We start from the raw sequence: 24,675 nt of genomic DNA, 5'->3' as shown, positions 1-24,675 counted from the left end.
AGTTACCGCAGAGGTTCTCAAACTTAAGGGTGCATCAGAATCACCTCTAGGGCTTATAGAAATGCAGGTTGTTGGGCCCCACATCTAGAATTTCTGATTCAGTAGGTTTGGGGAGGGGCCCCAGATTTCGCATTTCTTCAAAATCCCCAGGTGATGTGGATGCTGCTGGGCTGGGGTACACATTTTGAGAACCACTGATTTACTGTGAATTCTATTTGAAGCTAAGCTGACTCTCTTGAAAGTAATTTTTACTTTCACTTATTTGTTCCCCATTGGTTTATCCCTCAAAAGTGTTCCTTAGGGACTGTGTATTAGTTAGTTTTTTTCTGTAATCATGCTATGTAACAAACAACTCCCAAATGTCAGTGACTTATGACTGCAAACATTTATTTCATACTCACAAATATACAGGTTGGCTACAGTGTAAGCCATGCTAGATTTGAGTCCAGGCTTCAGGTTGGATTCATATTTGTTCCACATGGATTTATTCTGAGACCCTGACTGAAATAGCAATGGCTACCTGGAGCGTGCTTATTTCATAACAGAGGACAGAAGCTTCAAGAGGGCTGGCAGAGGCTTAAAGCTTTAACTTGTAGCTGATACACTATCATTTTCAACCACATTCCATTGGCCAAAGCAATTCCCATGGCCAAGCTCAGCGTCAGAGGACGGGGAAATATACTTTGTCCACAGTAAACAGTATCAGGGACAAGGAGTAAAGAATGATGGACAAACAATATCATCTATCACAACTTGTTAGATATCAGGCCTCTCATGAAGTTCTGAAGAGACACAGAAAGATAAAATGGAGTCTTGGCCTCTGAGAAGCACAGGTTGGCAAGAAAGACAAAGATACAAGGAGGTGCTAGAAATGAGATGCAGGACGAATGAGCAGCAGGAACATGCAGGTGGGAATGGCCCTGATCACTGAGATGTCTACTATCTCACACTGTGCAACCAAGGTCCTTGGAACTGGGCCCAGGCTGCAGTTCTGGAAGCCAGGCCTGTGTGTGGGAGCAGCTGAGCCAGCAATACAGCTACAGGGCATGGAGCAAAGGGAAATTGAGTCTGTGCCTGGGCGGAGGCAAGTTTGTTCCAGAAAGTCCAGAGTACCTAGTCCAAAGTGGAAAATAGCTAAGAGGGAGAACTGGCTTTTTATCAAAGGGCTGCCACAGAAAACAAGAAACATGAGCACGGCATTAGGGAAGTGAAGCCTGTGGGTAATTTGTGGTGGAAAGGGGTTGGAAGAGAAAGGACTGTTTGATGGGGTGCCTACTGTATTGAGCTCCAGGCAGCAAAGGTATTACGAAAGCCATCAAGTTGGAGGACCGGGAAAGGAAAGTGGATCTGGGCAGCTTTCCCAGAGGAGCAAGTATTTCACCTGTGGCATAGCTGGTGAGTAGGAGTTTGTTAGCAGATGGAGGGTAGATGACAGGAAGGGGAGCGTTAGGAGCTTGGGTGACAATTCCAGGGGCACTCAGACTCCTCTCTTTTCCTGTAAGTTCCTGCAGTTGCTATCTTTGCCCCCTCCACTCTTCATCCTCACCCCCAAGTTCTAGGATGCCATGATGCCCACAGCTGTCTTTGTGTTTACAGGTCACTGAGGTTTACTGCCTCTGAGATTGAAGGATTTTTTTCCTCCTCAAGTAATTACCACTCCAATTATGTTTGATCTCAGAATGATTACAAAACTCTGAGGCTCCCAAACAGTATCACTTAGACTGAGTTTCCTGGGGACTGATGTCCAAAACCGACATCCCCAGTGCTAGGTTCAAACATAGGATCTGCCAGAACTCCCCGCTTCAGCTATCTTTCATATGTGAGTGAGGGGAGAGCCCTGCCTCCACTAGGCCAAGTTCTAGCCATCATGGATTATCAGAGAAACACAGTAAATCCCCTAAGATGGCACGATTAAACACTCTAAAGCCTTGAAGTCATCCTTCCAGGAATCTAGAGGCTCACATGAAAATTTGACTTCTGGGAATCTGCCATGACATCCTCAGGCTCCTGAGCTGAGTGAGTGAATGAGGCCAGGAAGACCTCAACTTCATAAAGAAAGGCATTTGAGATGGAAGGAAAAGCTAGCTCAAAGGCACAAAGAGGTAAACACTCCGTTGGTGTCAGCAGTGTCTGCTCAGTTAGACATGGCTGAGCCAGGCTAAGCAGGGTGGGTTGAGGAGTTAAGTCGGGGCGAGGAGTGGAGGATGAGCCTGCATGGGAGGGAGGAGCTGGTGGCTGGTGGGGGCAAGGCTTTATGTAGGCAGCAGAGGCCATAAAAGCTGTTCAAAAGGGGAAGTGACTCTTTGCAAACTTTATCACATTTCCTCTGAAAAGTCCCGTTGAAGTTGGAGGAGACTGGAGAGAGATTCGAGAGAACCCTGATTAGGGCCATGGTGTCAGAAAGCTTGGCAAGAGAACATTTGAGAACCTTTAGTCTTTTCAGCATGAGTTGCAAAGTCAGCCTCCTACAGGGATGGGACATGGATGTAAGGGAACGAGCAGGCTGGGGTTTCCTCTTTTTTTCATTCCATAATGGCATCCTAGGCTTTGCTGTGTTCTGTGGGAAAATGCTTCGCATAGTAATGACATAAGAAGAGTCTCCACCACTCCAAGATATATGTTCACTCCCATTTTCCTTTAAAGACACGTCGCTTTCTTTTCTGTACCTTTGAAAGAGACGTGGGTATAGGAAATATTTCATTCTCCTCTTAATAGCACCATACCAGACCCACCAAATGAAAAGAAATGATTTCCGGCAACTGATGGCCTCACTGGGAGAGAGTTATAGGGAGCGCCGGGGTTCTGGAAAGCTAAGGGGGGATGTCCAGACCCAAAATGGAGCTATGCGCTTCTCAGCTTCAGTGGGTGAGATCGAATTTTCTAATTTTGAAGAAGAAATGGGAAAAAGTTTTAGTATAAAATCTATTTTTAAACATTGGCTACGAATCTGCATTTTTTGCTGTGCTGCAGAGGCCAGACATAGACTGTGGGCCCCTTGATTTGTACCTGCTCCCCAGATCTTTACTGGGGATAGTGCCCTTAGATGTGAGATTGTCAACTTTTTCCAACAGTGATGCCTTCAAGACAGTTATGGTCCAGAAATGGCAGGGCTGTATCAGGGGGCTGGGGGGTTGAGGTGACTTGGGGGTGGAGATGGCGGCCCTCTGAGAAATAAAGGGGAAGAAGATTTGTGGTTTTGGTTCCAGTCATTCCAGTTCTGTGGGGCTACTCCCATGAGGCAAAGCTCCCCGTTACCCTTGTCTAATACACTGAAATCCAGATGGGTCAAGAGGCCCCAAGGCCCAGCCAGAATCCCCTGGAGCCAGGGGTAGAAGGCAGGCAGTCAAGCGGGCTGTATTAGTTTCCTGGGACTCTGTAACAAAGTATCACAAACTGGATGGCTTAGAACAAGGGATTCATGCTCTCACAATTCGGGAGACCAGAAATTCAAAATCCAAGTGCCGGCAAGGCCATGCTCTCTCTGAAGACCCTAGGGAAGGATCCTTCCTTACCTCTTCCAGCTTCTGGTAGTTGCTGGCAACCCATGGCACTGCTTGGCTTACAGACACATCACTCCAATCTGTGCTTCCATCTTCACATGACGATCTTCCCTTTGTGTGTGTCTGTGTCCAAACTTCTCTCTTCTTATGAGCACACCCGTCATTGTATTTAGGATCTACTTGATCTTAACTTGATTACATCTACAAAGACCCTATTGCAGGAGAACAGATCCACAGATGGCTTGGCTGACCTAACTCTTCTCTACCCCGCAGCTTATAGTTCCTAGAATATTGGAGAATATGCCAAGAATGCAATGTCTTCTGATAAGAAGGCACTGTCTGGAACAGCCTGGCTCTGTCCTCAGTTCTCCTAGAACAGAAATGTCCTGTAGTGCTTATTCTCAGCAATTCCAGTGACACTCAGGGTATAAAACCCAGTGCTGAGTGCTTTTGGGGCCCCTCAGCTGCAACGTGACATGGGGCACATACAGAAGAGACTCCATCCACCTTGAGCAGCTTTCCTGAGCCTTGGGAACTGGCTCACCGTGGGTCCTAGGCTTCTCTTTGCTTTTGCTGCCTATTACTCTGTGAGTAATAAATCTGCTTTGCTTGACTTGTGTGAGTGTTCTGACTCACTAAATTTAAGCCAGTGGGAAAGGACCGTTGCATCCATTTCCAAACAAGACCACATTTTGAGGTTCTGGGTGAACAGGGATTGGGGCAGTGGCATTATTCAACCCAGCACGTCAGCCATCTTGAATTCCTGACTCTTTTATCGGGCGAGTATTCAGGATGGCTGGGCCGCAGTCCCATCAGGCCATGCTGAGGCCCACTTCCATGTCTCAGTCAGGTGTCTGCCACTGGCGGCCTGGAAGGACAAGCAGAAGCCCAAGGCCCTTTAGGGGTTGACAGCACTGTGGGCAGGCCCACTCTCTCAGAAGAGGGCTGAGGTTGGAGGCTGGCTGAGACTCACATGGGAAAGCTGATGCTGGAGGGAGTGGGCATTCCCCGCCCCAGTGCTGAGCAGGGACATCATCACTTAGCCCTGAAGTTCCTGTGGCTTGAGTCCCAGCTGCAGGTCCTTGCTGGCTTAAGAGCTCTGTCCTGACAAAATAAAAACAACTCTTAGATAGCTCTTGCTACATGGCAAGAGCCCCCGCGGAACTGCTGTGGCTTGCAAATGAATCTCCTCCGGGACGAGGAGGGGGAACCAGAAGATACCTTGCATGCTGAAGCTCTGCTCGTTCTATGGTAAGTTCCCAGACACTGAGAGCGCCTGTGTGTTGGATGTCTTTCCTTCCCCACCTAGTTTTGGGCCTGCTTATATATCCTGGCCTTCCCCATTTTCAACCTTTAGGGGAACACTTTTCTGCCTTCTGACTCTTGTATTCTCCCTAACAATAACTTTGTGGCCGCCCCTTGCTTATGTGCCCCTGTGGTGGCCCAAATTGGAGGATCTCTGGTCCCTATAGGCAGAAGGCACTATGTCTGTTTAGGAAATGCAGCAGAGAGCCTGAAGGGCATATGAACTTCCTTTGGAAGTTCAGAGTCCCAGGAGCATAGGTTGTGGGATTCCAGAGTTGGAGAAGACATTAACTGTCACCAAATCAACTTTCTTGGAGCTTTGAGTCTCTTCTCCGTGGCTACTCCTCAGGGTCATCCCATGCTTGAAAAAAACTGCAGAGATAGGGCACTTGCTACCCCCAAGGCAGCCCAATTCATTTTTAGGCAACTCTAATCTTTATCAAATTCGTCCTGATGCTGAGTCAGAATCTGCCTCCCTGGGCACTTCACCCCTTAATCCTGGTTTATCCACTGGGGCCTGGAGTGCAAGTCTAATTCATCAAATCATAAGCTATCAGAGCTGGAGGCCACCAAGGCCAACCGCTGTTCTTAAGTTCCCTTTCTTTCTCCAGATGCCGCTTCCAGATGACCAGCCTTGGCCGGAATTTTCTACGGTTTGTATTCGTCTGCTTCTTTCCTGGATTTTAAGAGTATTTTATTTTTGTTTTCTTGCCAGACTTGGGTGCTCTTTCTGAAAAACCAGGTTGGCCTTCTCAGTCTATGAAGAAAAGGAGGGTGGCAAAAGTACCCTGCACAGGTATGACAAATGGAAGACCGGTGGCTACACTCACAAGCCCAAAGACCAGAGTGGGCAGGAGGCAGGCAGGCCTGTCTCCCCACCAGCCCCAGGTCTGCAGGGGACCGAAGGCTGCAGGCAGCTGTTCTCTCTGACTAGCAGCACCCCCATCCTCAATATAAAAGCACACCCATCATAGTATTTATAGAACTAGTAAATAAAGGATAAAATAGCAAGTGAAAGTAGGTTTTGATTGCCTACGTGTTGGTAAAACCCAGCTGGAATAATTTGATTCATGCATGGAAAAATGCCTCCAAAGCAGGGCCTTTTTTTAGTGTGCTGAAACTGAAGCCCTCCAGCCGCAGATAGAAATTTCTGCTCCTATAGTTTGGCTCTAAGACTAAGAATTAAAATCTAAAATGAGATTCCAAGAGAACTAATTATTTGATCCCTCAAAATATACCAACTATCCGTTTTCCAATCTTGCAGACAAAGCTGCTGAATGAAGGAAGAGATGATAACGCCCTCTTTGGCACCCAGCTCTTTCTGGGAGGTACATTCTCACCCGGTTGGAAGGGAATGAAGACTGTCTCATCTGTCAGACCTCTGGACATAGCCCTGTGGCACAAAGACATGTGTCTTTAGGCAAAATTAGGCAGCATGTGAATTTGATTTCTGTTCCTAGTATAAAGGGGCTGTGACTAATTTTATATTCTGAAAGTGGTTTTGAGGAATGAAAAATCTATTCTTCCCACCCCCAACCACCCACTCCCTCGAATAAGGGTTTCCTTTTCCCAAGACGCCAGATTGCTTTGCAGACAATGCCACTCACTTATTATAGGAGGTTCTAGGAGAAGTTGGCATAGAGCATACTTCTGTTCCTGGGCATTCTCTGGCTTAATGGACACTGGACTTATCAGTGACCCATGGCTGTGGACAGCTGCTGCTTTTCTTGTCTGTGACGCCCACTCAGATGCACAAACACACACACAGGAAGCCCCAATATGGTGACCTTAAGAGCTAGTTTAAAAAATACTTTTGTTTTAGAAACTGTGTGGGCTGGTAGAAAGACGAAGTGAAGCTTTCACAATTAAGAACTGTGCTTTGGAGTGCTGATCCCGGGAGACAAACTCCCAGAAAACATGCCTTCGCCACTCTTGACTTAGCCTTTCACTTAGGCATCCAATTGGGTTGCTAGATTTATTTTTAAAAATGTGAGGATGAAGGGATTCCCCATCACTGAGAATGAAGGATGAAGGGGTTTCCAGTCACTCATATTTTAGTGAGAATTAGTCCAAGAAAATAGCTTTCCTCTGAAACGCCTTTTTGCATTCGGCTACTTGGAGTGAGAGAGAGGGTTAATTTTAGCAATAGTGCACCGTGGGGACTGAGGACCTGAATTAAGAGATTCCTACATTTGAATTCCAACATTTTCTAATGTTCAGATGCATCTGATAGACCAGTAATTTGTCTAAGGAGATTGACCATCATTTTAAACACTGTCTTCATTGGGAGGGGAAGCGTTTGTTACTAGTTCTGAACAACCAGCTTGCAAGTGAATTTTCTCAGTCAATAATTTAGCAAATGATGAAACTGACATTCATAAAGGCAAAAAGGTCTCACATGTGGAGTAGTGAAAAAAGAATTCATTCCTCCAAATGTAGGGTCATGGTGTTACAGATAAAGGAAGTGCTCTTAGCACAAAGAAGTCCACGAGGACAAGCCTATGGGGTCATGGTGAGGTGCTTTGTCATTGCATTCTACCACCCCCTCCCCCACTCCCTGCTACCACTTATTTTCACTTCTACCCTGCCAGGGGTTTTCTGAGATGTTGCCCCAGAAGTACCCAAACCCTGACCTGCTATCAAGGACATCCCTGTAGATGTTCATCCTCTCTTATGGGGAACCTCCGTGGAAATCTAATTATTCATATTCCAATTATGGCTAAGGCTCCAGCGATTGAAATGATGCATGACTTCTTGTCATTAGAACACCGCTAGAATGGTCAGAGTTCTGTGTCTGCAACGGTTTTGGGACCGCAGGGCAGAGGCAAGAATGAGGAGGAAGGAAGACTTGATTCCACCTGGCACCTTGGACTGAAGTTGCCCAGCAACTTCAGTGATGGTTACGCATCAGTTTTGTACACCGGAGCGAGTGAACACCTGCAACTGCCTGCAGAATCTCACATGGACGTTTTTAGGTGAAGGGAGCTCATAGTTTCATCGTATTTTCCTTTGTGTGTGTGTGTGTGTGTGTGTGTGTGTGTGTGTGTGTGTCTGTGTGAGAGAGAGAGAGAGAGAGAGAGAGAGACAGAGTCTCACTCTGTCGCCTACACTGGAATGCAATGGCATGATCTTGGCTCACTGCAACCTACATCTCCCGGGTTCAAGCTATTCTCCTGCCTCAGCCTTCTGATTACCTGGGATTACAGGCATGTGCCACCATGCCCAATTAAATTTTTTTGTATTTTTAGTAGAGATAGGGTTTCGTCATGGTGGCCAGGCTGGTCTTAAACTCCTGGCCTCAAATGATCTACCCAGCTTGGCCTTCCCAAGTGCTGGGATTACAGGTGTGAGCCACTGCACCCTGCCCTCATTAGATTTTCAAAGGGATTGTGACCACTCCCATGAAAAAGATTAAAAACACCAGCATAGATAATTTTGATATTGCAGTGATTATTAGAGAAGATACTACTATCAGGATGATACATGGTAAAATGATTGCATCAGTTCGAATAGGTAGGACTGTGTTGCAGTAACAAACTCAGTGGCTTAAATGCAGCAAAACTTACTCCCTATTTATGCTCCGTGCCTGATATGGGCTGGCAGGAGAATATGCTCACTGCAGCCACTGAGATGCCCAAGCTGAGAAAGTCTTCACCTTGACAGAAGCTTCCCCCATCACCACAGCAGCAGGAAAACCAAGTGTCCTGAAAGCTCGCTGGCGGTTACACTTCCACCCAGGAGTGCTCACATTTTTAATTGGCCCAAACAAGTGACATGGCCATCAGGTGTCTCGAAAACAGGAGGGGACATCCGATCCATCGTGTGCCCACACGGAGAACTGGAGTATTTGTGAACAGCCCTAATGACTACTGCTGTGATATAAAAATTGTGGAAAGAAAACCATAAAGTGTTCAGCTGATCCACTTTACAAATTAAGAGCAAGGAACATAAAACTGTATTCAACAAATATAGTACGTAATATAAGGAATCCAGTTCCTTGTTATGGCCAATTAAGATAGAAAAAGTCGGTTGAAAGAGATTGAAAGAGAGTGGGAAAATGAGAGAAGAGGAGAAAGAGGAGGGAAGAAAATGAAAGGGGCTTTTGTGCAGAGAGGAAAAGGGGCAAGGCCACATGTCAAAGCAAGGTCAGTCTTTTCTGCCAGCTGAGTCCTACATCTCATGGTTCTACCCAGGCTGCTGGCCCAGGAGGCCAATTCCCTGGGTGCAGGCAGTCTTCCAAGTTTCCCCGCACCCCAGCTTTCTGCCGGCTGCTCTAAGTAAACAGCACAGCAGGGCCCCTGTGCTCTGCATGGAGCTCCCTGCAGAAAATCCCCTCCTTTTGCATTTCTTGGGAGCAACACACTAGAGACCATCTGAGTGAAGCTCAAAGCCAGGAGTGGCTTGTATGCCAGGATCCCACCCCAGGTCATCCCCCTGCCAGAGGCTGGAGTTCCTTTTGTGTGTGAAGGTCACCTGTGCAAAGGCTACAGACAGACCAAAGTGTGTAAAAAGCAGCAAAGGAAATCTCCTTCCCTAATGCAGTAACTCAATTCAGTGCACGTGTTGAAACTATGACATAAATATGCTAAGCACATATTTTATAATAGAAAAGACTCATTCTGTCTCTCTGTACATCTGCATGTTTTAAAGGCATAAACTAGCCCCAAGGGCTGTGACTTCCTCCACGCCCACTTCTTCCCTGGCTCCTGGAGCTGAGTCTTCCCTTTGCCCCAGGAAAGCCATGCTTATATGGCTGTCCTCCTGTGGTCACCTGCTCTCTTCATTTACTGCTCACTAAGAGAAATGGCGAGGTCAGCTCAGAGCCCTCCCTATACTCCTGGAGGAGATATATACTTAGCTGAGAGATGGGCCGGGCTTAGGGGAGAGTCAGGGACAAACGGAGAAATCTTGGGAATGGCACAGGACTGGGCTGTCTTGCGTTTTCCTGATCTGTTTCAGTTTGTTCCTCACTACTACTGCCCTGTGGTAAGGTGGTGTGAACTTCGCTTTTCAAAAGCCATGTCCCCTTTATCAATCACCTATTGCTGACAAGCTACCCCAAGATTTAGTGGTCTAAAACAATAGCTGTTTCTTATTTCCCACTAGTCTGTGGCTTAGCCAGACGGTTCTGGTCCGGGCTGGGCTCCTTAGGTCTCCTCTAGACTTATCCCACTCAAAGAGCAGCTGACGTGGTATCTGTCTATGGCCGGCTGATGTGGTGGCTGGAGCTGTCTGGGGGTTCTCTCCCACCATCTGGCATCCTGGTTCCAACAGTAACGAGAGGGCACATCCCAGTGCTCAAATGCTTTTCAGACCTCTGCTTGGGCCACTTTTGTTACTCTGTCATTGGCCAAAGTAAATCACATGGCTAACCCAGATTAAAGGGTAGAGAAATAGATTCCATCTTGCTGGGAGGAGCTGTAAAGTCACAGTGTAAAAGTGAAGATAAGGAGATGGGTGGTACAAGTTTGTAGTCATTTGTAGTCATCTGACACTCTCAAATCCCAGCCTTTTCACGTCACTTCTCTTGTAGATGGTCTTCCTGATGTCCCCTTTCCCCACACCATGGTCCAGGCCATACAGCCAGTAGGGGATCAATGTGCACGACTCTGAGAGACTCAGGGCACCATGATACACAGGCAAAGGGACCCTCTCTGGGTTAGACTTGGTTGTATATGAAAAAAAAAAATCTGAAATAACTGGGTTTAAACAAGGTAGAAAGTTTTCTCTTGGGCCAAATAGGCAGCCTCAGAGACTTGATAAAATCACCAGGGACCAAAGGCTTCTTCCAACTCACTGATTTACCTCCTACAGACAACTTACTTGCCCTCATGATCTAAGAAGGTTGCTAGAGCTCCAGCAGGCAGCAATATGGAAGAAAGAAATAAGGACATATCTCTCTCTTAAAGGAGATCTTCCAGTGGTCTCACTTCTGCTCACATCTCAGTGGCCAGAAATTAGCTGTAGCCTCTAGTATAGGGCACACCTACCCAAAAAGAAGGCTCAGAGAAAGCTGGCCACATTGATGCTTCAAATAAATTTTCTGTGACTAGGGAAAAGGAGCAAAAGGATTGGGGGCTCTTTGCCAGATAAGGTCTTTTGCACACATGTTATATAACTGTGAAATTCTAAGACATCGTTGTGTAAATTTCATTTGTTTAATCATCACACCTGGAGTACATTCATGTTATCTAGTTAGTTTGGTTCATGTAAATGCATGTAGTCCCCTATTGCAGTCCCCTAGGCAACTTGGCATTCCTTTGTGACTCAGTGGCCTCTTGGGCAACGCTCTAGGGGGGCCCAGGGACTGGCTTACCTACTCAATCCCAGGGTTGAGGCTCATTTTATTTTATTTTGCAATTTTAATTGCTATATGACAACCTCACAGTGAAATTCACAAATCTTAAGCATGTACAGCTGGAGGACTTTTATATATGTAGCACCCATGTAACCACCACCCAGATTAAGCTATAGAACATTTCAGTCCCTCCACCCTCACCCAGAAAGTCTCCCAGTGCCTCTTTCCCATCATGCCTCTTCCCCACACCCACCCTTAGAAGTAACCTTTTGTGCGAGGAGATCACCTGCACGAAGGCTGCAGTCACCTGTATGGCTGGAATGTCCCAACACTCACGTTGCAAAATAGCATTAAGTAGTCTCACCCGGGTTTTGGCTCCTCTTCTCTCCTCTCACACAGTCTTCATTTGCTCTCTGGTTCTGGTCTCCCTCTCTCTTAAGGCTTCTTTATGCTTCAAAAGCAGTATGGCCTTTCTTGTTTGGGGTCCCCTTCCTTACCATAGCCCTGACTGGTCATATTCTTCCTGCTGCTGTCCGATCAAAGAAACCTGGTAATTTGTAGGACAATTTAACATGTTCTCTGTGGCTGCCATAGGCTGATGGGTAGGAGGAATATAGAGACCCACTTTGGTTCAACTGAAATAACTTTATGGTGTCACTACTCAGAGTGCCACCCCCACCAGTGGCGTCAGTCCCACTGGGAGTGTATTAGAAGTGCAGATCCTTTGGCCCCTGAGAGCTGCTCTGAAGTGACATGGGTACTTGATCAGGAAGGGAGAGCCCCTAGAAGCACCTAGGTCTGGGGGGCCTCCATCAAGTTGCTGTGTGCCCCAGGTAAGAGCTGAACAGTAGCGTCACAGCACCAAAGCGTTATCATTCTATGAAGGCATAGTTGCTCTGTTGTCTTGAACCTGCCATCCCCTGGATCTGGATTTTCAAACTCTCCTTTTCTTACTACCAGTCCACAATCCCTTATCTGCAATGGAAACCCAAAAGTTTTGTGTAAGTTTGGCACAAATGTATTCGGCAGCAAAACCTGGTTTGAATTGATATGAGGCTTTTTAGGGTTATTATATATCCCTCTTTGCATGATTATTCATGTTTCAGCACAGAACCATCATTGTGTCTGATTACTCATGGGATGTTTCATAAAACATGGTTTCTACAAGCCTTACCTTTCTAATATATGAAAACTTCTTAATTCTGAAACTTATCTGAGCCAAAAGTTTTGGATGAAGGATGTGGACATTTCTCTCCTTTGCTTCACATAGTTTATGCTTTGCACTCCTTTAACTTCTCCCTTCATTTTAAATTATGATTATGATGATGATTAGTAATTACAAAGGTAATACTTGTTTGAAAAAATTCAGACGATGGAAATAGACAATCCTGCTCCTGATTCTGATCACAGCTTAGTGTCTCTACTTTTCTTTTTCTTTTCCTTTACACACATGCATAGATATAGCCCAAAATTCACATGTGCAAACACACATTTTAGTAATAAAAATGCAATCACACTCTGCATAGTACTGTGCTTCTCTTCCCCCTACTTACATAATGTATCAGAGGTTTTTCTTTCCTATGTATATACGTATATTTGGCAGATGCTGTTGGTGCCTGGCCTGTATCCCTGAAGTCCGACCACTTTGGTGTGTGCCACTCCCTTCTAATTGCCAGGGTCTACATCCTTTGGCCTGAAGGCTTTCTCCAAGCTCTGCCAAAGCAGGGAAGGCTGGAAGTTCCAGGGAATTAACAGCCCAGGGAGCAGCCTCAACCAGAGTCTCAGGCGTTGGTATCTAATTACACCAGCTCCCTTGCTCTTTGAGTGGGATAACTTGGAGGCATTTCCTAGAGGTCCCCAGCAGGACTGTGCCGCAGTTGCCCACAGCAGTAACTAGCTGGTTAATACACCTTTTATTGGCTTGCCTTCCCTTCCCCATCTCCACTCCCCACTCCCCTCCACCTCCCAGCCGCACCCCTCCTGTGCTTCTTCCATCTCCCAGATAATTTGTGCCATTATGCTTGTCTCAGGATCTGTTTCTGCAGAAACCCATACTAGGACAATTTAGAAACACTTTTGCTTTTTATTAACTTCCAAGTGTGCTACCGTATGGCTAGCTCATGATTTCTGTAACCATTCCCTTATTACTGTTCTGCTGGACAATTATGGTGCTGCTAATTTTTCCATGTGACAGATGAGGCCACGGTAAGCCTCTTGTACATATATTTTTGGAAGTGAACATTTTTGAAAGAAAGATTCCAAGAGGTAGAGTTTTTGGGTCAAAAGGTCTGTGCATTTAAAATTTTGAAAGATATGCAGGCATTTTGCTTAAAGTATTTTGGATGTTGCATCGTCCTCCCTTTTATTTGTTTGCTCCATCTAGGTGGGCTCTGCCCTGCTCCTCTGCTCAGAATCTATGTCCTCCTGGGAGCTTATGTTAGAGCATCTCAGCTAGAGTGACCAACTGTCCCAGTGTGCCTGGGATGGGAGGATTTCTCAGGCCATAGATCTTTCAGTGCTTCAGCTGAGACAATCCCAGGCAAATAGAGATGGTCAGTCACCTTATTCTCTGCTCCTTCAGCCAAGCTCTCAGTTTCCGGAACTCCTGCTTTCAATTCCTCTGCCTCAGGCTTCACACCCAGGAACTCCCACCCAAGCTGCCTTGGGGTTTCACCTCCCAGCTCACAGGGCACCTTCTGCTCCCTTAAGCCAGTTTGTCACTAAACACACACATGCACACACCTGCATTTTCACAATCATCCATCAGGATGTGATTGCATTGCTCTGTTATAACTATTTCCTTTCAAGCACAAACATGTCTGCCCCCTCTGTGGTATCTCCCAGTGGTCTAATGCATTTCCGCAAGCCAGGTGCCAAGGGGAGAAATGTGGGCATTCTTTTTCCTAATCTATTTATTTCTATCTCTCTTACATTTTTCTGTCTTTTCTTCCCAGCTCTCATTCCAGGGAATGCTCAGTCTGTACCCAGGGGATGGAGTATAATTTTCATCTATCTTTCTGTAAATACTTTGAATATCTCTTCTCCTCATCTGGGATGGGGGTAAGAGGAAGAGAGAGCTGATCTAAAAGATGAAGAAGAACAGACACCCCAGAGCATTGCTTAAGCATCTAGAACTAGCCAAACCCGAGGCCTGTCCATTTGTCTTAGTTTGGGTACCCGAAAGCAGATCCTAAGACAGAGATTTGATTTTAAGTAGTTTATTTATAAAATGGGCTCAGGAAGTCACACACAGGGGAGAAAGAAAGTCAGGGAAGGGAAGAAAGCCAATGATGACTGTGTAAATAAATAAGCCAATGACCCTTTGGGCAACTGAGGCTCAATCCAGTTAGGTAACTCAGGGAGCTAGCATGAAACATGCCTTTAAGGTACCTGTCTGAGAACGAGGGAGCTGGGGTATTTGTCCTTTAGCTTCTTGACCATCCTTGGTCAAAGTTTGCTTCTGGGGGCATTAACTCTCTGGCACTTCTGGCTGGTCTTGCCATGGGTCAGAAGAAAAGCCTTGATATTCATCAGCCACTTTCCAGGGCATGCGAGTGGGGCACTGGCACCTCTGTTTCAGGACCCTGTCCTCATCCCACCTGCACCATCACATTCTCTTTGCTGCTCATTTTAAGTCTGTTTCTGTCACTTGCAATCACAAGAATCCTGACTAATAAATGGTCCCAGCTGCCCCAGCCACGGATATTCACTCCCTACTGGAGCCCCCGTGTACTTGTTCCTGTGCCTTTGCCCTCATGAGATTACTTGATCTTGTCCCCTTTGACCAAGCAGACCGAGGGCCCAACTCACTATGTGTACTACATGCCAGGCCATGTGAAACCCCCACAGCCACCCTATGAGGTGAGGACTGGAAGTATAGTTGCTAGATGAGGTTCCCAGAGATCAAGCTACTAGCCAAGGTCACAGAGATAGGACAGGCCAGAGCAAACACTTGGATTCAGGTCTGCATGGCCTGATGACATGTGTTTTTGCTGCTTCTTGCTCCAGGTCTGCACTGTCCACCCTGGCCATCAGCTATCATGTTAACTTTTCAGCATCTTCTCCCATTAGGCCCCACTCTCTTAAGCCACTTCAATCACTACCAAATAAAAACTTTTCCCATTAGCTAGTTTCATTTTCTAAGGATCCCTGACTCGCTTAATGCCCTGCATTTTCCCCATTTGGTTAGAGGGTCCTTTCCCACTTCTGACATCTCTACTGTGGCTTCTCTGTACACACAGTAAGAAAGAAGCCCCATTGGTTTGGAAAAAGGTAGGGGTTGTTATTACCACCTGGTGTCACAGATAAAGAGGCAGAGGCCCAGAGAGGTGGTGCAAGGCATTGAGACCACATAGCTGGTGGTTGACAGAGCCTGGCTTGGAATCTGAGTTTCCCTCTAAAACTTGGAGTGTCTCCTTAAATTCACTGTGTCTACAGAATGCCTGGTGGTCCAACCTACTGTCCAGCTTCCCATGGGCACGGACCACATGTGATCTCACTTGGGGGTGGAGTTGTGGCTTTTGTCTTTACAAAGAATTTGGTAAAACGAATTGCTGTCTCCCTAGACGTAGCTGAGAAGAGGTCTGATAGAACAGTTCCCTTGGGAGCTGGGAGCATGAGAAAGCTCTGACTCCACTTTCCGGTCCGCCTCAGTGAGTCTGGCCAGGGTGACCCTCTCTCCAGGAGTTGGGCGAGGGCCTGCACTCCTCTGTGCTATGGCTTCAACTGCATTGACTCCGAAGGCTTGCAAAGCCCGTGGAGGGATGGCTTCCTTGGGGGCCTAGGGGCCAGGAAAACCAAGCCCTGTTCAACTGTCGCCCAGCAACGCCATACACAAACATTTGCTGACAGGAAGAGGCGAGTGGCATTAAAGCCGCCTGACAGGGAGGTGACGGGACAGCAGGGAGAGTGTGTAATTGCCAGGCCGGAAGGCTGGCCTGTGGCCAGCACATTGAGTTTAACCGCCTGTGTCACTGCCTTCCATATCCAACGAGGAGGATGCCCATGGCCATGTTTCCAGGCTGAGCGCCCTGTCATGGTCTGGTCTGGCCTGACCATGGGAGGACATCCGAGGGATCAGCTTTGGGCATGATTCCCACTCCTCCATCACAGCCTGAGCTGCTGAGCCCGGACCCAAGTGCAGAAGGCAAGGGTGGCCCCAACTCACGGATGCCCCCTCTGTCAGAGTGGCCCCTGACTTCGTCTGAACAGCTGGTGGTTCCTCGGGTGCCCCTCCTTCGTCCCTGTGCTTCCCCCTTCTGCTGCAAGCTTGCTGTTCTGGAAACAGCCTCTGAGGAAGAAACAGGGCCCACAGAAGGTCTTCTGGTGACCACAGCTCCTGTTCCCTCACACTCTCTGACCAGAGGTTGCAGAGCTGAGCCAAAGTCAGAAGAGAATACCCTGACAGGGCTTTTTGATGGGTTTAGGTGATGCTAGGAGAGTCTGGCCCTGGAAGTCTGAAGTCCTCTTGGGTCCTCTATTCTTGGCCCACTTTCATTCAGTGAAGCTCCCACTCAGCCCTGCATTAGCCCGGAAGTCCCTCCAAAGGTGCCCACAGTGGCTGTGCAGCTGGGACCCAGGAAGGAGTTAGAAGGGGGAAGAGAAGAAGTGAAATGGTCCCCCAGAAGGCAGATGGCCCCTTGGCCTATAGAAGGTTGACCTGACAGCCTGCTATGAAATCTGATAGCAGTCTCATAGCTTCCAAGAAATAATTATTCCCAGGAAAGTGTTTTCAATTTTTAGATAAACTGCTATTTAAGAAGCAGAGAGGACGGAACTCGAACAGTGGCAAACGTCTGCGGCTTCCCCCAGTGGGCCTGTCATTAACCATTGCTCCCGGAGCTAAAGGCTGCTGCTCTATCCCCAATTAACAGCCACATTCCAGCAAGCTCCCTGTTTATCAAGGCATTAGCGTTGACATCTGGGGATGAAGCCTGCCCAGGCCTGCCAGCAGGGAGGACTGAGCTCCCATCCTTCCACCTGCAGAGGACAGCATGGGTCCTCCACAAATGGTGGCCACAGATGAAGCTGCCCAGGCCCTCTCTGCAGCCGGTTTCTTCCTACTCCCTTCCCAGCACTGCTGTGTCATTCTACAGCCAGCGGAGTGTGAGCCAAGCAGCCCAGTCCCTGTAGTGACACGTGTGCCTCTGTGTGACTGTGTGTGCACACGCACCCGTGTGTGAGAACCTTATGTATCTGGAGAAGATGGCGTCTGGGGAGGATTCTCTAAGGAATTTTCTTAGAACAGAAGCAGTTTCTCTCCCCTTCTCAAGCCCTTGCACGTGTACATGCATGTGTGAGTGTGCATGTGTAGGAGGTGCCATACCTACTCCCGTCTTCCTGTTTCTCCCCTTCATGATCTCCTGCTTCTTTTTCTTCCTCTCCAGTAACTATTACGAAAGCATTGATTCAGCAACGCTCTGCCTTCTTCTCTAGGCTGAGTACAAATTCTGTTGACCCCAAATGTGCTCTCTGGAGTTACATGAGGCAGAATCCCTCAGCCCTTTTCAGAGCAGGAAGCTGATGAGCTGCCTTATTCCCAGGACCCAGGACTACCAGGTTTGGAAAATGTCAACTCTGCACCAATGAACCGCGCTTTCCACACTTTGTCCCTGTATCCTAGCACCGCCAGTACCCTCCCCTTTTCTGTCTGCCTTTCATTACTTCTGCTGAGCTTTCACTATCTTTGCGGCCCCATTCCTTGCCTGATCCCCTAAATGTGGGTGCTCTAACTTCCCCCGGGAGCCAGGCCAAACCACTTGCAGGGGCACAGTGGCGCTGTCAGGACCCTGAAATCGACAGCTCTGGCCTCGGCCTGAGAATGCTCCTGAGAATGCTCATGTGAAACTTTCGTTTCAAGTGAATAGAATCAAATTCACCCTCTTTCCCCTCACGGAGTTTCCCTTTCTGTCTGTCATTATTCTCTTAGCCTACACTTGAGAGTCATGTTTGACACTTTCAACGCCGCTTCCAAATCCAAGCAAGTCATCATCCTATTTCTACAGCCACCCCTCCCTCACCTTGTCCCTCCTGCCAGGCCACCCCTGGACTTTACTGATGAACTAGAGAGAGGGGTGGACTCCCCTCCACCCGCCGACCTGGGGTTGGAAAGAACAGCAGCCCCTGCCAAACCCAACCAGGCTCTCGACCTTTGATCCCTCCTACACACAGCTGCTAGATTAATCTTCTCCTGCCGTGAGCCCGCCCCACCTCTCGGCCTTTGCGTGGTCAGTTTTCCTCTGCCTAGAATTGATTTGAGTGAGTGAAGAGATTAAACAGCGTAGGTGCCAGCCCTTTGCAATTTGTGGCTTTGAGAAATGCTGGTTACTATTTAAACAAGAGTAGGAGGGAGTGGGATGGGCTCCAATCTCACCTCCTGAGCGAAGCCTTCTGAAGGGGATATCTGTTATTTTGTCTGACCAGTCAGTATCCATTCCCCATCTTTCTCCCAATTTTCATTTGGGGAGCCACCCTCTCCCCTCCATCTCTATGGCTCAAGCGAAGCCAGCCATGCTCCCCGGGGCCTGAAATGGGCTATAGCCCAAGCTGGTCAATTCTAGCCAGTCAGTGGCAACCCTGGGGATTTTTCTGGAACTGTTGGAAAAGCGCATGCTTTCTATCACGGTTGTTCTACTAATAAAATGTAAGTTTGGAACTGCTAGCGCTGCCTGCCAGTGGTCACCTTGTCACCACTTGCAGTAAGTTCCTGAATTCAGTCACATCTGAAGCCAACTACCTTATTACATTTCAGCTTCCTGAGCCAATACATTTCGTTCTTCCCTCCCTCCCTTCCTCCTTCCCTCTCTCTCTTCTTTTCTTCCTTCCTACCTTCCTCCCTCCCTCCGTTTCCTGTCTGCTTGCCTGCGCTACATCCCGGTGACCTGTTTCTGTTTGGAACTGTAGGTCCTTGCCTCTTGTACCCCTCATTGATCTCTGACCATATTCAGCTTTGTTGTCTTATTTCAGTTTTGACATGGAGATCCATATCTCCAACTTGACTGAGCCCATCCTGAATGGATCCTGAATGGATGGGCTATAATTAACTGCTATAGTTATTTAACATGTACACCGACGGCATCACCGTAATTACAGAAAATATATCACACATCAGGCCCATGGAATAGGGGCAATTCACCACGCAGTGGGGCCTGGAATCAGAAGTGAATGGATACATCTCTGGCCCAGATTTCATTAATGGCTGGTCCCCTTTGTTAATTTTCCCCGATATTCAAGACGGTCACCTCCTCCTGCCAGTGGGACCAGTGGTCATTACTGATAGAATTGCAATTGGTCCTCCTACCACCTTGTCCCAGTTCCAAGTCCCTGGGCACAGTTACCATGTGTCAGTCAGTAAGTGCTTTACCTATGATAACTCAGCCTCCACAACAACCTGTGAGGTGAGAATTATTACTGTTCCCACTTTGCAGATGGGGAAACTGAGGCACAGAAAGGTTATGTAACCAAGCAAGGTAACACAGTTAACTAGTTGCAGAGGCAAGATCTGACTCCAGGCAGGCTTGCTCTAGAGTTGCTGCTTTTAGCCACTCTGACCCGCTGCCTTTTCAATGTGCTGCTGATATATCACTGATCTTCCAGGTCCAGGGTACTTTGAATTCCGCCTATGTCCGCAGTGCTTCAACTTGGGATCTGAATTCCTCCTCCTGCCAGACTGATTTGGGTGCATCATGACTGCCCTCCAGATTTACGTTGGGCCCCTCAGCTGGGCATGTTTTAGAACTCAGCTATTGGGGCCTAGGTTATTTATTACCACTCATAGCTGCTGTATAAGGGTGCCTGGCCCTATTCCCGAGTCCTGTATGTATTATGCAGGGGCTTCTCACCACCACAGTAGGCGTGCTTTGAAGTGCTTATGATACCATATCTAACTGCTCTGCTTTAGCATTTGGGCTTTCAGGCCTGGGGCCCACTGGAGAGCCTTTACTTAGTGGCCTTGTGTAGCCAAACAGTTTGCATTTCTAGGCAAGAGAGGCTGGCGTTAGGGCTACCCTCGGGATGTGTCAAATTATCCCTGGCCCTACACTTTGGTGGCTGCCTAATTTTGCAGAACTGTGTAGCCAGAGCATTATGTACCGAAAACAATTCCTTAGAGTCACAGACTTAGACTCAACTGATGAAATCCTCCCCCTTTTCCATCTCTGATTATATAACATCTATGTCATGCCTTGCAGTTTTTAAACTAATATATTGTCTAATTATTGCAACAGTCCCATTTGTTGTTGTTATTAATCCCATAATATGGATGAAAATATTGAGGCCCAGGGAGGCTCTAAGTAAGAAATATTAAGATTGGGACTCACAGGAGTTCGAGACCAGCCTGGCCAACATGGTGAAACCCTGTCTCTACTAAAAATGCAAAAATTAGCTGGGTGTGTGCCTGTAGTCCCACCTACTTGGGAGACTGAGGCAGGAGAATTGCTTGAACACGGAAGGCAGAGGTTGCAGTGAGCCAAGATCATACACCACTGGACTCCAGCCTGGGTGACAGAGCGGGACTCTGTCTCAAAAAAAAAAAAAAAAAAAAATTGGGACTTTCCTGGCTTCAGGGGATAGTTTTTGTCCTGTTGACACCATGGGGATTTGGCCCCTTCTGTGAGGCTTATTGATTTGATAACTGCACATCAGTCATTTTCTATGTGCCAGGCACTGTGCTGGTGGTGGGGATAGACAGGTGATTGTTCGTTTCCAGCCCTCCCTCCATGCCCTGTAGGAGGGGCGCTGTGGGCCTTGGCCATGAAGCTGTGATGAGTGGCCCCCTCTGAGTGTAGATATATTCTCAAGTTCACCCCTTGCACTCCCCTTTTTGCTGAGGCAGTAGAAACCGTGGGTTTGGGGAGTGCTGACTGTGTAATTGAGCAAGAGAGAGGAAGCAACAGAATAAGGTGGAGAGAAGAATTCAGTGCTCTCTAAAACTCAGAGAGCAAGGCTTGTCAAACTTGAATGTGCACGCGAATCACCCAGGCCAAAAGGGTTGCTGTGGGTGGGGCCCAAGAGTTTGTACTTCTGACATGTTCTCTGGCAGGTCCAAGGACCACACTGCGTAGCAAGGCTTTAGAGTATTTTTTGAATTTATTTTCTCCTTTAATCCTCCCAATGACCCTGTTTTACAGATGAGGGAATTGAGGTTCACAGATGCCAAGTAACTTATGTGAGATCCCACGGCCAGCCAGTCTGCAACTTTGTGTTTAGTATGTAGGGCCATGTCTCTGAGTGAGCTGGAGAACATTTCCGCATATGGGGGCTGGGGAGAATGGATCAAGCTCAGAGGGTCAGAGGATGCCTGGGATGTGTCCTGGATGAGAGCCCAGAGGACTTGTTTTTCAAGTACCAAGAAGCTGAGACACACAGAGGAAAGAAATGGCTCGGAGGGCATGAAACAGGATGGGATTATAAAGAAGACTTGAATATATCATCTGCTAGCCCAGGCCAAGCTGGACTTTGTTACTAGGTTGTGTGCCTGGAATTTCTCAACCTGGGGATCAGTTGTCTCTTGGAAAATGCTCACACTTTTATAAGATCACATCTTTCTGTTCTGCCTGCAAATGTCTTGATTTGGATTCATGAAGGAAGAGGGACTGTCAAGGGAAAGCAAGTGATTAAGTTGTCATTTGAAGGAGGGTATCCTCTGGGTGGATGGGCGGGTGGTAGGGAGAGCAGTTCTTTTGGTGGTGGGGTATATGCCAAGGGTTAGCCATTAAATGAGATAATGCATGTAAAAAGCTTAGCATCATGTTATGAGCTCATTGCATAATAGTTATTGTTAATAACATTAATAAATCATAGAATTCTACTGAAATATGTGGTAAGAGTTTGGTGGCAAGTGCCGTCCTGCCATGGGTCAGAAACACGTGCTGAGAGCCATCAAAGTGAGGAAACTTAGGGATTGTTGTGAGTTCTTACAGAACTTAGAATCTACCAGGGAGACACCAGATTTATAAAGAGGCTCTCCACGAATAAACCAACTTGGGTGTCTGCAAGGGGTCAATATTGGCTAGAGCCAGGGTGGTCCATCTGGACAGGCTGTGTAGAGGGAGGAGGAGGAGGACGTGGCAATGCTTCTGGATTAGTCCTAGTTCTTCTAGTAGCAGATGCCAGGAAAGAAATAAATGGACAAGGATTTTATTAGGGAAAATACCTGTGAGAGAAAGTGAGGCAGGACCTGGGAAAGGCTGGTGGAGTTGAAAAGCTGTGTCTGACCCCAGGTGAGTGGTGGAGGTCAGGAAGGGTGAGTGGCAGCCTCCTAGACTGAGGTGAGGTCTTTGGAAGGTGCAGCAAGGCTGGCAAGTGGTCTTGATATCAAAGCCAGCTGTCAGAGGAGTCCTGTTGCTCCCAGGGTGAGCCTGCCTTTGTACCCTGCCACGCACAGTCATTGGCTGGGAGCTGTAGCCTTGGTCCAAATGCTGGCATGGATTTCGGAGCTCAGCAGCTGGGGCTCTGTGTTCTTTCTGTCTTAAGCTCCCTGGAGTTGAAGGTCTGTGAGGCACATTCTCGCAGATGCTACAACTTCCAGTACAACTACTTTCCAGTGAGTTGCCTACCAGAAGGGAAAAAAACCTCGAGCTCTACTGGGACAGGGGCCCCAAGCCAACTGCAGTGCTTAGTACGTAGTTGTCACTCCATAAATATTTGTTAAATGACTGAAAAACTGGAAAGAGAATCCGTCTCTGGAGTATTTGTTTTCATTTTGCTAAATATACTCCCCCATATGAGGTTGCTTCCTTTCTTTCCTCAATTTTCTCCCTTTGTGACATTAATCTATTTTGATATATGATGCCAGAGCCTCATGAAAACCACTGCCAAAATCCTGCAGGGTGAGAGGCCTGGTGAGCTCCCAGGGTCTTTTCTGCTGTCTGTGGACAGCATGCCTCTGCTGGATTAGCTGCCTGGGGCAGAGCCCTGGTGCAGCAGAGCCACCTTCGGGTTGGATTTGCCAGGAGACAGTGATTTGAGTGTAAGCTCCCTTTCATTTGGAGGGCAAGACTTATTCCTGTCCCTGCCCCTCCACCTGACATACAGCACTTTTGTCTCCTTGGAGTCTGTGTCCATAGCCGTAAGCCCATGGCAGACACAACAGCAGATGACTGGGAGAGGCTTTGGAATTGAGCAAGCGCTGAAAGACTGGGAAGACTGGGCTTGTGATTAGGAGAGAAGTGGCAGCGACCCACAGCACTGGCCTCTGAGGCCTCCCAGGACTCATGAAGTCAGGACCCCAGGGCCAGCCTCTGCCCTGCTTCTCTGGGGGCTGCAGAGCCATCCTGGATGTGTTGTCCTTTAACAATACAGGCAGATGCTCTGCATCCATCTTCCACACACGGGTGTTTGCCTGGAGAGGAAGATAAAGCAGCTTGTTCCTCCTGCACTAATACATTACCATGGTGTGGCCTGTGGCAAACAAGAACTGATTATTGAGTGTGGGTGTGCGTGTACGTGTGTGTGTGTGTGTGCCCACTTGAGAATTAGGGAAGGGAGGTGATACCAAAGAGGAGTAGTGTAAGGAAAGCTAAATTTCCCAGCTGGCAGTTATGCCACTGAAAATATTTTAACAGAATCTGTTAGTGCCAATAGCATAAAATCCTAAAACAACAATAACAAGAATAATACGTAGCACACAGCACTTGCTATGTGCAGGTTCTGTTCTAAACTCTCTGCATATTTTAATTCATTTAACCTTGGCTTTGCCTTATGAGGAAAATCTTACTATCACCCCCATTTTGCAGATAGTCAAACCAAGGCTTGGAGAGGCTGAGAAACTTGCTTCTGATAACACATGTAGTAAGTGGCAGACTCATACTTTTAATGCCTTTACCACCAGGTCTGTAATCACTTTTATGCCATTCAAAGTGTTCCCTGGCTTGAGTGAGAGGAAAAAATGAAAAGGTATTCCCCAGGTAGCAGCGGGCTTCTGTAAACTTCCCATCACAGTGCACCGCAGCAGTGCCCAAATCCTGGAGAAATTCACAGCTCCTGCTTAAAAAAGATAGATCCTCCTCCCCTCTGTTGTCCCACATGATCAATTATCAAAACTTGCTGGTTGGTATAAGACACACTTCTTGGTACCTGACAGGTGTGGGAATGTTGGAATGGATATGCATGGACCATAGGAATTGCTTTCAGGAAGAAGTTTTGCCTTTGGGTCATTGGCTTTTTCATTACTTCCTAGGAGTTTAAGTGGCCAAACAATTATGGACACAAGTGCTTTCTGGTTTTCTGGATTGTGAATGAATCCATGTAGGGCCTGGGATTGTTGAGGCTTATTAGACACTTCTCTCTGATACCTGGGCACTGTGCATTGTGAATAGATACTCAACATTTGGTGCTCTGCAACTCTCCAACTGCCTTTTGATGATTAAAGAAAGATTGGAATGTTTAGCTTTGTTTTTGTATTACTGTATATCTTATTGTATTTTTACTGTACTATGAATCATTGACTTTTTTTTTTTGAGATGGAATCTTGCTCTGTTGTCCGGGCTAGAGTGCAGTAGCATAATCATGAGTCACTGTAGCCGCCAACTCCTGGGCTCAGGTGATTCTCTCCACTCAGCCTTCTGAGTTGCT

General features: G+C 47.3%; 1 long non-coding RNA gene across 1 annotated transcript; it reads left to right on the top strand.

Annotated features, from left to right (window-relative positions):
* The first annotated feature begins 1,120 nt into the window (after positions 1 to 1,120).
* LOC100896282 (uncharacterized) lies at positions 1,121 to 6,290 on the top strand. The gene is made up of 4 exons (XR_144606.6): positions 1,121 to 1,395; positions 4,630 to 4,751; positions 5,521 to 5,601; positions 6,070 to 6,290. It is a non-coding gene; the product is annotated as an uncharacterized LOC100896282 (long non-coding RNA).
* Positions 6,291 to 24,675: the final 18,385 nt, after the last annotated feature.

Source organism: Callithrix jacchus, chromosome X (genome assembly GCF_049354715.1).
Source record: "Callithrix jacchus isolate 240 chromosome X, calJac240_pri, whole genome shotgun sequence".
Lineage (NCBI taxonomy): Eukaryota > Metazoa > Chordata > Mammalia > Primates > Cebidae > Callithrix > Callithrix jacchus.
Note: the sequence above shows the minus strand (reverse complement) of the source record. Positions and strands in the feature narration are given on the sequence as shown.